Source organism: Aphelocoma coerulescens, chromosome 2 (assembly GCF_041296385.1).
Source record: "Aphelocoma coerulescens isolate FSJ_1873_10779 chromosome 2, UR_Acoe_1.0, whole genome shotgun sequence".
NCBI classification, from domain to species: Eukaryota; Metazoa; Chordata; class Aves; order Passeriformes; family Corvidae; genus Aphelocoma; species Aphelocoma coerulescens.
Genome location: NC_091015.1, coordinates 48,481,813 through 48,492,669, shown reverse-complemented (window position 1 = coordinate 48,492,669; position 10,857 = coordinate 48,481,813). Strand labels below are relative to the sequence as shown.

General features: G+C 42.0%; 1 long non-coding RNA gene across 1 annotated transcript; it reads left to right on the top strand.

Moving 5' to 3' along the window:
* Window positions 1–1,069: 1,069 nt before the first annotated feature.
* Window positions 1,070–6,666, top strand: LOC138106551 (uncharacterized). The gene is made up of 3 exons (XR_011149022.1): window positions 1,070–1,325; window positions 3,542–3,613; window positions 5,520–6,666. It is a non-coding gene; the product is annotated as an uncharacterized lncRNA (long non-coding RNA).
* The last annotated feature ends 4,191 nt before the right edge of the window (window positions 6,667–10,857 follow it).

Genomic DNA, 10,857 nt, shown 5'->3' with positions numbered 1-10,857 from the left:
CAGCCACTGCACTGAGGGGCCATGCAGGCAGAATAAATAACAAGGCAGTGCTGAGAGGCTTTCCTTGATACAAATTGCTGTAGGCTGGGAAGAGAGGGCATACTTTGTTAGCAAAGAAAAGGCTCCCATGGCTGCTGTAGGAAACTGATCCATTATTGTCACTCTCTGTTCTGGGAAGGGACACAAGAACTTTTTGATTTTCTTTGCTTTCTGCTGTATAGTCTGCCACAGCAGCCAGCATTAGCAAAACCAGATCCGTGCTCATCTGTTCAAAATATCACTGTTGTTTCTGAATACTGATTATTCAGGCAGACTGCAAGGCAGAGCTATGAGAGTTTCAAAAGCGGGGCAACAAATTGTTGTACTGAAGTGGCAATGACACGAAAAATGGAGGCAGGGTACGAGAAATCCACTTAAGGGATCTGGAAAAACTGTGGAAACAAAAGGACTGTGGCTGAAAAACAGCTGTTAGATGAAGAAATCTTTTACTCAGCACTTGTTAGACCACATCTAGAGTACTGTGTCCAGCTTTGCCCCCTGCAACACAAGAAAGGCACTGATGACCCAGAGCAAGTTCATCAGAGAACGTCCAAGGTGATCAGGGCAGGAGCACTTGCCTTGTGAGGAGAGGCTGAGAGGGGTGGGCTTCTTCCATCAGGGGATACAATGGCTTTGGAATGACTTAACAGCAGTTGCCTGGTGAGTACAAGGAGGTCACTGAAAAGATGGAACCAAGCTGTTCATATTTGGGCATGACAGGTGGACCACAGACAGTTGGATTTTCACTATATTTAAGGAGAAGGTTTTTCACTGCAAGGACAGTCAGGCAGCAAATCATCCTGCCCAGGGAAGCTGTGCAGTCAGTCTCCACTCTGGGAGGATTTTCAAGACCCAGCTGGATAAACCCTCAAGCAACATGGCCTGAAGCTTACCTTGCTTTACACAGGGGTTTGAGCCAGAGACCTCCTGACCCTTCCCACCTGAGTTACTCTGTGATCCTGATTACCAACCCCTCCATCCCACTAAATACAATGGCTGCTCTGCACAGCTCACTACACCTCAGCTGTCACCCAAAACTAACAGCCACTACATGAACTCTTAACCACAAGAAAAAAATGCTCAAGCCTCCAAGCTCCAGGATCCTTGCAATATTTTTATTTTCTTAGGAGACAAACCTAAAATGTTGACCTCAATGTCTTCAGTAGAGTTACAGCAGGTCAGGGCTGCAGAGAGCATGAAGATGGTTTCAACTCAGAAACTTGTTCCCAGCTTGTGTCATATTAAGCCTGAAATCTCCTGCTCTCAGGCCATTGGTCCTCTTAAGGGTAAGTTAGTGTTGTGTGCTCTACCTGGCTTAGGCATCCAGCAAAGTCAAAGATTGGGGTACCAGGAGAAGTCTAAGAGGTTCTTTTCTTCCAGACTGTGACAGAGGAAATGGTGTTAATCTTCTTTTCATACCCTCTGGGTTGCTGTTATTATACGGGTATAATTGTTCTCTGCTTTAAACCTCCTAATGTAAGTAAAGAAGTAAATGTAAACCACAGGGTCGGTGCTTTGTAAGTGTTAGAGAGGGGTAAACCACAGCTACCAGTTAGAACTTAGCACTGTAGAAAACACATGAAGGAAAGTAAAGAAATTACAGAAAAAAAGGTCTGCCAGGTTTAGCACAAGAAGGACTTTTTGAATCAGAGTACAAACAAATGAAGTTATAAAAGACCACCTTTGCAAAGTGAAAATAGGACTGTTCGTAACTTCAATAGACAAAAAAAGAAAGAAGTTGACGATAGATATTCTGTATTTGGAGAAAAGCAGGTGATAAGCCTATGCCACTTCAAATGTTTTCCAGTCCACTGGAAAGTAAGAAAAATTCTAGCATGTCTTTAAGAAGAATGTTTGTACATCATCAGACCTGGGTAACTTGCATCAAAATATACAGCCAATTGCTTCAATCCTTTGGTGATGGTACAGTAAAAAGATAAAAATGGGTTAATATGGGCAATCACCTTTCTATCCTGATTTATTCCCTTGCAAAATAAGAGAAAAATTAACAAGAGTTAATTAAGGAAGATGTAAATAGAGGTAAAATGTGTGAATACCATTTCAAGACAGTCAATATGATGCTGTTAAAAAAAAAATCTTGTCAATACAGCCTGATTTTACTATGAATTATTTGTTTGGCTGATAAACACTGTCATATAGACATAAAAAAATTCTATGGTTTAATGTGTACTATTTGCTGGCATAGGATAATCTGAGTTTTTAAAAAATGAGCAACTGCATGGCAAGGTTGCAAAAATGAGCAATTAGTGTCAATAAAGCTTGGATAAGATGAATTTAGAATTTGCTAAATGGCAGATTGCAAAGCTGTTGCTAACATGAAATTTTCTCTGAATGAGTGTGTTTCTAGTGGCATCCCATGGTGGTATGTACTAGAAACAGTGTTGACCAACCAATTTCATCAGTGATCTGGAATTAAATGCAGCTTTCCTGTTGATTTGAAACAAATCTGTAAATATCACATGTGCTGCTGGAATAGAAATTATGATAAGGACGTGATAACTATATGAAATGATGTAGGGAGTATAGGTGTAGGGAGTGTAATTAAACAGAGCTTTTTAATATGGCTGAGTTACACAGGCCGTAGGCTGTATCTGCAGAGCTGGGGAAGGAGCAATGCTGAGAAGAGTCTCAGAGTTGCCAGAGGGAAAGCAGAATCCCCCTGTGATGCTCTGGCAATACAAGCAAATGTAATGCCCAGCTACATAAACATGAGATAAACAAGTAGGAGCAGGGAAGTGATTTCACTGGAACTGAATTATTGCATGAAGCTCTGATGCAGGCATCTTGAAAAACATTTTGGAAAATGAAAATGTGCAGAGATGATTGGAAGCCTGATGAGTTTGAGAAAATGGTTTATTCGTAGAGGGTTTGAGCTATTTATTGTGAAGTGGCTTGATAGCAGCTGAAGTAGGGAAGAAAGGAAGGTAGGGCACAGTGAATACTTAATCTATTGAGAAGAGTTCAGCAAGGAACAAGAACAGGGGTTATCAAGTTCAAATTTTGGAAGCCAGAAAGGGTTGTAGGACAAGAAGACCCACCATTTTTTTAACACTGGGGTATGAATCTTTGAAACAAATTTTTAAAAAGGGATGGTGAATCTGTTTCTGATTTTCATCTCTGTTAAGAAGAAAATGCCTTGAAAAATAGGTTTTAGTCAGACAGAGGTTGCTTGGTGTGATAGATGAAAAACTCTTTAAGCATTAAGTTGATTAAACAGACAAGAGTCACTCTGAGATCTTCCCTCCTGTTACCACTTAGGTCTCTTGGAGATGTCCAATGCATGCGCATGTGAGGGTAATTTTATACTTGAGATTATGTTTTTGGTTTAAATGCCTATAGGGTTTACCCCCACCTGTGGGGATGTCTGTGCTCTAACAACACTGGTCATACTCATCCTTTTTGTTGCATGTTGAATTGGTTATCACAGTTATCACAGTCTTCTTTTTCTGAACTGAGAAGAGCTGTCTGTGTCTGTCCCCAGGTTCCCTCCAGGCAGGGAAGAAACACCAGGAAAACATCCTGCAAACAGAACTTTGTTTTCTGAAACTTTGAAGTAAGAAACAATTTGTGAAAGAGGTGTGAGCCATTGTGTTTTCTCCCTGGAAGGGTGCCTTTCCATATTATTGAGATTGGCCTTCTTACAGCAGTCTCCAGCTTGCAGGAATGTTATGTATGTACTCAATAATAGCAAACATCAATGAAATGAGCCTTTAGAGTCCCTTACTGTGCTTGACTCACCTTTATTGATGCAGTGGGGTGCAAACTGCATTTCCAGTAGCAGTAGCTGATGGAGCTCACAACCAGACAGAGGAAACTGCCTGTGACTGGGGAGAGCAAACTTAAACTGCTCCTGAGTGCCCCAAAATAACCTCTCAAGCAGTCATGATTACAAGAGGGAAGGCAGAGCCGGCTCCACTACAGACATCACCTAGCCAAAGTGCTCTTCAGGAGTGGCACTTCATCTGCCTGGGTAAAGCAGGGGTGGGAGTCACTCACCTGAATGTAGGTCACCTGGGCTGAATGGTGACCAGGGGAGGCCAGGACTGAATGGGCATCAAAGTGTGATTCAGCCCATCCTAAAATAGACATCTAAATTAAGGCTCCACAGAAGTGTCTTCTCTCTTTCTTGGCTGCACAGGGAGTTTTCTAAGTGGCTCAGCTACAGACTGCTCTGCTGCAGATGTCTGCCTTCATTAACTTTTAGGGTCTTACAACCAACTCAATTTCTGCCACCTGTCAGCACTGGGAAAAGGCCCTCATGGGCCACAGTCACACTTCTGGTGTACATGAAAAGGAGCAGATGTGTTTTCATTGTGTTTCACATGCACAAAACACACATTCACACTGGCTGATGAGCACTTATTGCACGCAGTGCAGGGAGGCAGTCCAGGCTCTGTTCATCCAGTCTTTTTTGGCAATCTTTGGATATTGCTTATAAATGAGTGAAAGTGATTTCTCAGTTTTTTCTCTGCTCATTACAAATGAGGACTGATCCAACATTGATATCAAAAGGTGACAGGCTCATTCCACATACCAACTGAGGGCAAACCAAAAAAGTCAGTTTGAACTTTGCACCAGTGACACATGGAAAATATGGTGGCGCAGTTTTTCTGTCTCTTCTGATTATAAACTACAATCTGAAGTTAAGGTGGGGCTGTCACATTTCCAGAACAAAATTGTCACCAGTGGCATTATCAGAGGGCTGCAGGAGGAGCAATGGGCTGGGTCCTGTTGCAGCTCAGTGCTAGGAGGTGAAAACAGCATCAATGGAAAATTTGCACAGAGCTCTGGGACTTCCTTCCTGTATGCTGTGGGATGCAGTCCTGGCTTTGAAAGCTGTAAAATTAATCAAGTGACTTGAAAGCCTCTCATTATTTCGTTCACCGGGAAAAATATTGTCTCTGTCAGAGATGGACTGTGAAGCAGTGTAAGAGAAGCAAAGCTTAGTTCAAGATTCCTGGCATTTTTGGGAGTTGGATAGAATTTTACTTGTGTGAGATTATTTCCCTGCTAATGGAAGACTGTAGTTACAATGTGATGGAAAAGAGGAGAGGAATTTGCAGTAGACTAACAGAGAATAATCTGATACCAAAGAGAAGCCTCTGACTCGTTGATTTACACAGTTCAAATAAATTAGAAACTGCCCAGTAAGCCTCTTAAAATGCCAACAATGCTTGAAATAGGCTAACAAGTGGCCATGTGAAAAAATGGCGCTGTAGGTGACATCAAAAGCAGTTATTTGAGCAACTTCAAAAAACCCAGACGGCCATGAAGTTTTACATGAAAGAGAACCTTAGATTCCTATGCATATAACACATGGCCTAAACTAAATATTTTTATCTTTCCAATATGTGTCTTCTGCCTTTCATTGTGGTTCTTGCTTTCACCTCTTGTCTAAGACCAAATTAAGAGTCAATAGTAAATATCCTTTTTCTGTTCTCACATGTCACATCGGCCAGAAGATGCTGAGGGAGCACTGTGCTTACACCTTCAGAGACTAGACACAGAAGACGTGTGATGGAAAGAGGAAAGAACCCAAGGACATGCATTATTTCTGCAGTGAAACAAAGCCTGCAATAGTAGTAGCAGAGGGAAGCATCCTGGTGGTAGTATCAAATAAAGAGGGACAAATATGTATGGCAAGCACAGTATGTCTCAACCCACACTCTGTGAAGTGAGACCAAGTCAGCAGGCAAAGGAGGGAATACACCGGCAAATCAGCAGTGACATGCAGGATCTGTTCCAGTGGAAGTTGATGTTGGCCTGGGCCTTGTTACATGCAAGCACAACTGATTAATCAAAGCTGCACTCTTGTGAACTGTGGAGATTGCTAATGCAACCGAGGTGAATGGCCTTTACCATTTGTGTTTATTCCCAAATGCATTTGCTGGAGCCAAGATGATGCTTGTGCATCTGCAACACTGCTTCCCTTTGTGCTGGAATTGTTTTCCTCTGAGTTCATGTTCCCAAAGCCCTGCTCTGCCATTTGCCTCAGTGTTCTTCTCTCTCCCCCAAGTTTTGCAGTATCATTGCTCTGACATCCCCAGCATGATCATACCCGACATTATCCTGTCTGTCTTTTCTTCCTGACAGCCACTCGCAGGAAATTCTCATATGAAGGAGGATTTGTGAAGAGACCGTTGTCTCTCTGTGTTGCCTCTGACTTGTTCCCTTTTTGCAGTTCCTGTCATAGCTCCGTGCTGCTCAGTCTCAGTTCTCTGATGAATCTAATCTGTTTCCCCCTGCTCCTTGACTGAAGGTACCTTCAGAGCTGTTACTCAGTGCATAGCAAGTGGGACAGCTTTATCTTATTATTCTCTTTTAAAAGCAATAGCTTTGTGCAGAATGTTTTCTTTCTTTTGGGTTGGACTAGATGATCTCCAGAGATCTCTTCTAACCCTAACAATTCTGTGATTCTGTGTTTCTTCCCTGTTAAGTCACTCCTTCCTTTGCAATTTGAGGTGGGCTCTTTATTTCTCAGCTCAGCTTTGGACCCTGGGGTTTGGACATTTCTGTCACATTTCACTCAGTCACCAAACTCACCTGCTTTAATCTGGAAAATGGATTCCCTACATTGGTCAAATTCAGTAAATGCCTTTCATGTGACTATATGTGTGTGTCCATTCACATTGAGGTATGAGCTTGAAGGCAGCAATCAGAGGATTCAGCAACCTGCCCCCACATCTCTCTCTTTTCACCACAAGGCTTCATAAAGTCCCACATTCTTCTACAGACCTACTTATTGCCTGTGGTTTCTTTCTTTCAGGTCAGTTGGACTGTGTGTCCAGCTCCTCCATTTAAAACCAATTTGTTTTGTCCAAGAGTTTGTTGGCATGAGTCAAATAAACCCCTTCAACACCTTCTTCAGACTATTTCTCATTGAAGACATCTCTTTTTTCCCTTCTAAAAAGGAGATGGTACAAATACATTTTCACCTCCTAATACCACAGCCCTTGCTTGGCAACTGCTTCCTCAGAGTCAGTGGAATTTCCCAGTGTGGATGTGAAGGACCAACCACACTCCTCAGGGTCATATGGCTTCCAGCCAAGATGTGCAAGTTCCCCTCCCGGCTCTGCTAGAATGCTGATTCATTCATTACAGAGAGCTTGGAGCTGAACAGCAAGGGGCACAAAACCTGCTTAGTGAGGTGCTCTGTGAACACATTTTTCCCTGCAATGAAGTGGAGGAGACACTGAAATGTGAAATGATCCTCACCACTGCTACTAGGGACCACAGTGTAGTTGGACTTTATTTTTAGCTCTTTACCTCTTTTTCTGGCCATTTATTATTTATCTCACATCTTGAGAGAGGTCACTCTTGCTCATCACTCTATTAACTTTCAGGTAGTCAAAGACTTCAGCTCATGCCTTTCCCTGCTTCGATTAGGTATGGTCCGATAAGCCTGACTACTGCTGGCAGACTCCCAAAGTTTCATTTGCTAGAAAATAACCTTAATGCCCATTATTTTATCCCCAAGGTACTTCAGGTTTCCAGATAGCTTTCAAATTTGAGTTTAGGAGGCATAAATAAGCCAGTTGATTAATTACAAGAGGTAGTTTCATTCATCAGATTCCATTTTTCAGCTGCTAAGTAAGAGGAAACCTCCTCATCTGCCAAAAGGGTGCCTGTTGGCTCATGTGGATATTTTGTATGGGAGCAGGCTGCCCTCACTTTGAAATTCCTGTTAACAAAGAGGAATGATTTCTAACTAATTTGAGGAAACAATGAAGAATGAGCAGACTGAGGCTACCACCCCCACTGTCCTTGTTCATAGTTCTTCACCTGTGCATCCTGGATCACCACACAATAAACCAGCGTGCCTTTCACATATTGCTCTTCATTTCTTTCTATTCATTTTGATGGAGGCTAACAAAACCCCATCATCAAACAAGCACAGAGATCATCCTCACTAGAGGGAGGTTGGGAAAGCCTGTCTCCTGCTTGCCATAAAGGCACACTCACTTATAGCTACACCAGTGATTCCCAGGATCTGTGTTGTTTCCCCTGCTGCCTTTGCAATGGTGTCTCACCCCGAGGCAGCTCAGCCTTCCCACAGGCAAGCTCAGCCTAACCATGGCATCAGAAAGGGAGGGCATCATAGGAAGCCTTCAGTGTCTGCCAGGTTTGAGTCAGAGGTGCCAGGGTCCTTGTCTCTCCCTCCTAACTTGGGTCTTCATGACTCCTGCTAATACTGACTTCATGGGGCTGGGACACCCTTCCCTTCCATGCAGGAATGCTATCTTTGCTGGTGCAGTCTGTGTCTGCTACCTTTCCTCCATCTCACCAGCAAATGTCCCCCTCTCTTAAGGCAACCCCAACCCCGGACTGAGAGATACAGAAGGAGAAGGGAGGACTAGGCCTACAAAAGGTTTCTCTGTGGCACCTCCCTAAGAGCATCCTATTAATTTCAGCAACTTCTTCCAGAATTTCCCCATAGACAGAAGTTTTTAGTTGACTTGTAAGAACATAATTTTTTCACTAAGTGAAATTGGTCTTGCTACCAGAAGCAGAGGCAAATGACATCTGTTAATTCCTATCCCTGCATAACTCCCTAGTGGTTAAAAGCTCTGAATGCAGAAAACAGAGGGGAAGGGGACAGGGCAACTAAGTGATGCCACAAAAAAATGAAAGCTATCTTGAAACAGAAAATTAGAGTATAATTGAAAGCAGCTGCACTTTTTAGTTTAATGCCCATCCTAGATACAAAATGAAATCAGTAGCTACAATTGTAATGAAATAAGGGCTTAAAACAGTCCTAACTAAGAGTGAGACTTCACATATCACAGACCTGGTTGTCTGCGGGCTTCTGGAGGAAGAAATGAGGGTCACTTGGCACTTGCCAATGTCATATCCTGACATTTCTAAAAAATCTAGTAACATACAGTTCAAAGACTACAATAGCTACAAAAGATGACTGAAAATGCTATGAATGACCAAAAGTTGAAAGTTGGAGGTCTCAGAATGGATTAATGGTCTATGCATAATAGTGAGACATACATAGAAAAATCAAGTACCTGAAAATAAATGAAGTAAATAAAATTCTAAATCAAAGAAGAGATTTCAGTAAAATACATTATCCTCTCCACCACCCCACTGTGCTCTGCTGACAAAAATGTCTGAAACCCATGCACAGTAAAAAAATGCTCTGTCCTCTAAAGCAAGGTAATAAGCTAGACATGGAAGACCATGGCAATGAAGACACTGCATCCATATTTCAAGTGTTTTCGTGACTGATGATGACAGATCCTTTCCTGGCTGTGAGTGGTATAAGAAGGATCTAATTTTCTTTGGCTTTTCTCAGGCATACAGAAAATAAGGCAATGAAGAACAGATAATATGGTTTGGCAAGTGACTTCTCAGAGTATTCAGTAGGACAGATCTTTAGTTTGCATATATCAGCATAGCATCATTGCCTTTATATTAGTTTAACATCTGCCCCAGTTTATTAATGGTTCTGTTGCTGTTCTTTCTTAATGGACATTCATACATATCCTAACAAAGAAATCCCCAAAAGAGCTGTGTTAAATCAATGGAGCAGAACAATTTACCCCATAGTGGAAAGAAATATTGGAATGCTATTCAAGGGCTCCAAAACAATGCAAATAATTCAGCCTGGGATTTGTTTGAAAGAAAAATGAAGATTCAGGGCATGGTTTAATTTATTTCTGCCAGGATATGGCTGCCCATTCTTGTACCTCTAGCCTCTATGCTTGCATGCTTCTGTCTACTAAACTAAATCCAGTCCTAGTATTCAAAATCACTCCCCAGTACAAGGATTGCCTAAATTAGATTAACCATCACTGGGCAACCATGTGTCTAATCCTTTACTTGGATTCTTCTATTGATCATAACTGTTTCTTTGTTCGGTGTTCTGTCCAAATATATTCTAAATATAAAATGTAATGTTTGGTGGTGACATAAGAGGAATGGCGGGGGGGAGAGTGGGGGGTTGTCTTACTTCTCAGTCAGCAACTACGAGCTCGACATATTCCTGCCCATCTTACTGCCTCTCTTTGAACCCAAGAGTATTTCCTCCCGCAGGCACAGAAACCTGTACATTTGGAAGCCATAGCAATAGGAATAAAGCCTTTTATAGTTTCTTTGGGTATTGAAGCTTGCCTCAAAGGTCCACATCTGTCTCTCCTGTTTATTACCTACTTAACTATTGGCTGTTCTCTGGCTCTTCTGTCCTTCAGTCCACTAGCAATTCATCTGCTCTTAATGAGGTGTCAAAAATGATTGATAATGCCTCTGTAATTATCTCTGCCTGCTCTTTAAGAACATTCGGGTGAGACTATCTGTCCCTGCTCATAAGCGAGCATTTAGTTTGTCACCATAATTTTCTTTGTTCTTTTTCACCAGCCCAAACAACTGCTTCCTTAATTATTTTCGCACTTTCTCACCAACTGAATCAAAAGTACAGCTCAAAATGCAAAGCAACAAATTCTGTACTTGCACATACCTTGCTTGTGAAGTCTCACTGAGATAAGTGCAAGATACAAATCAGAGTACATGTTAGCCTTAGAGAAATGTGCTCTTGTATTCTTCAATCTATTCCTTCTGGCTAATATGTTTGAATCCCAAATTGGCTTTGATTCCTGTGCTTTCATCTGCTGTGCCAGTCTGGGGGCCAAGTTTCTGTATTAGAAGACAGATTCTACTCTTTGATGGGGGGTAGCCTCTGAAGGCTTTTGGTTGAACTCCATGCCCAAAGCAGATGGTAAGGTCAGTTTTACAATCCAGGACCTTAATTTAGCGTGGATGGATGCTCTAGAGCACCTATATTGTAATGAAAAG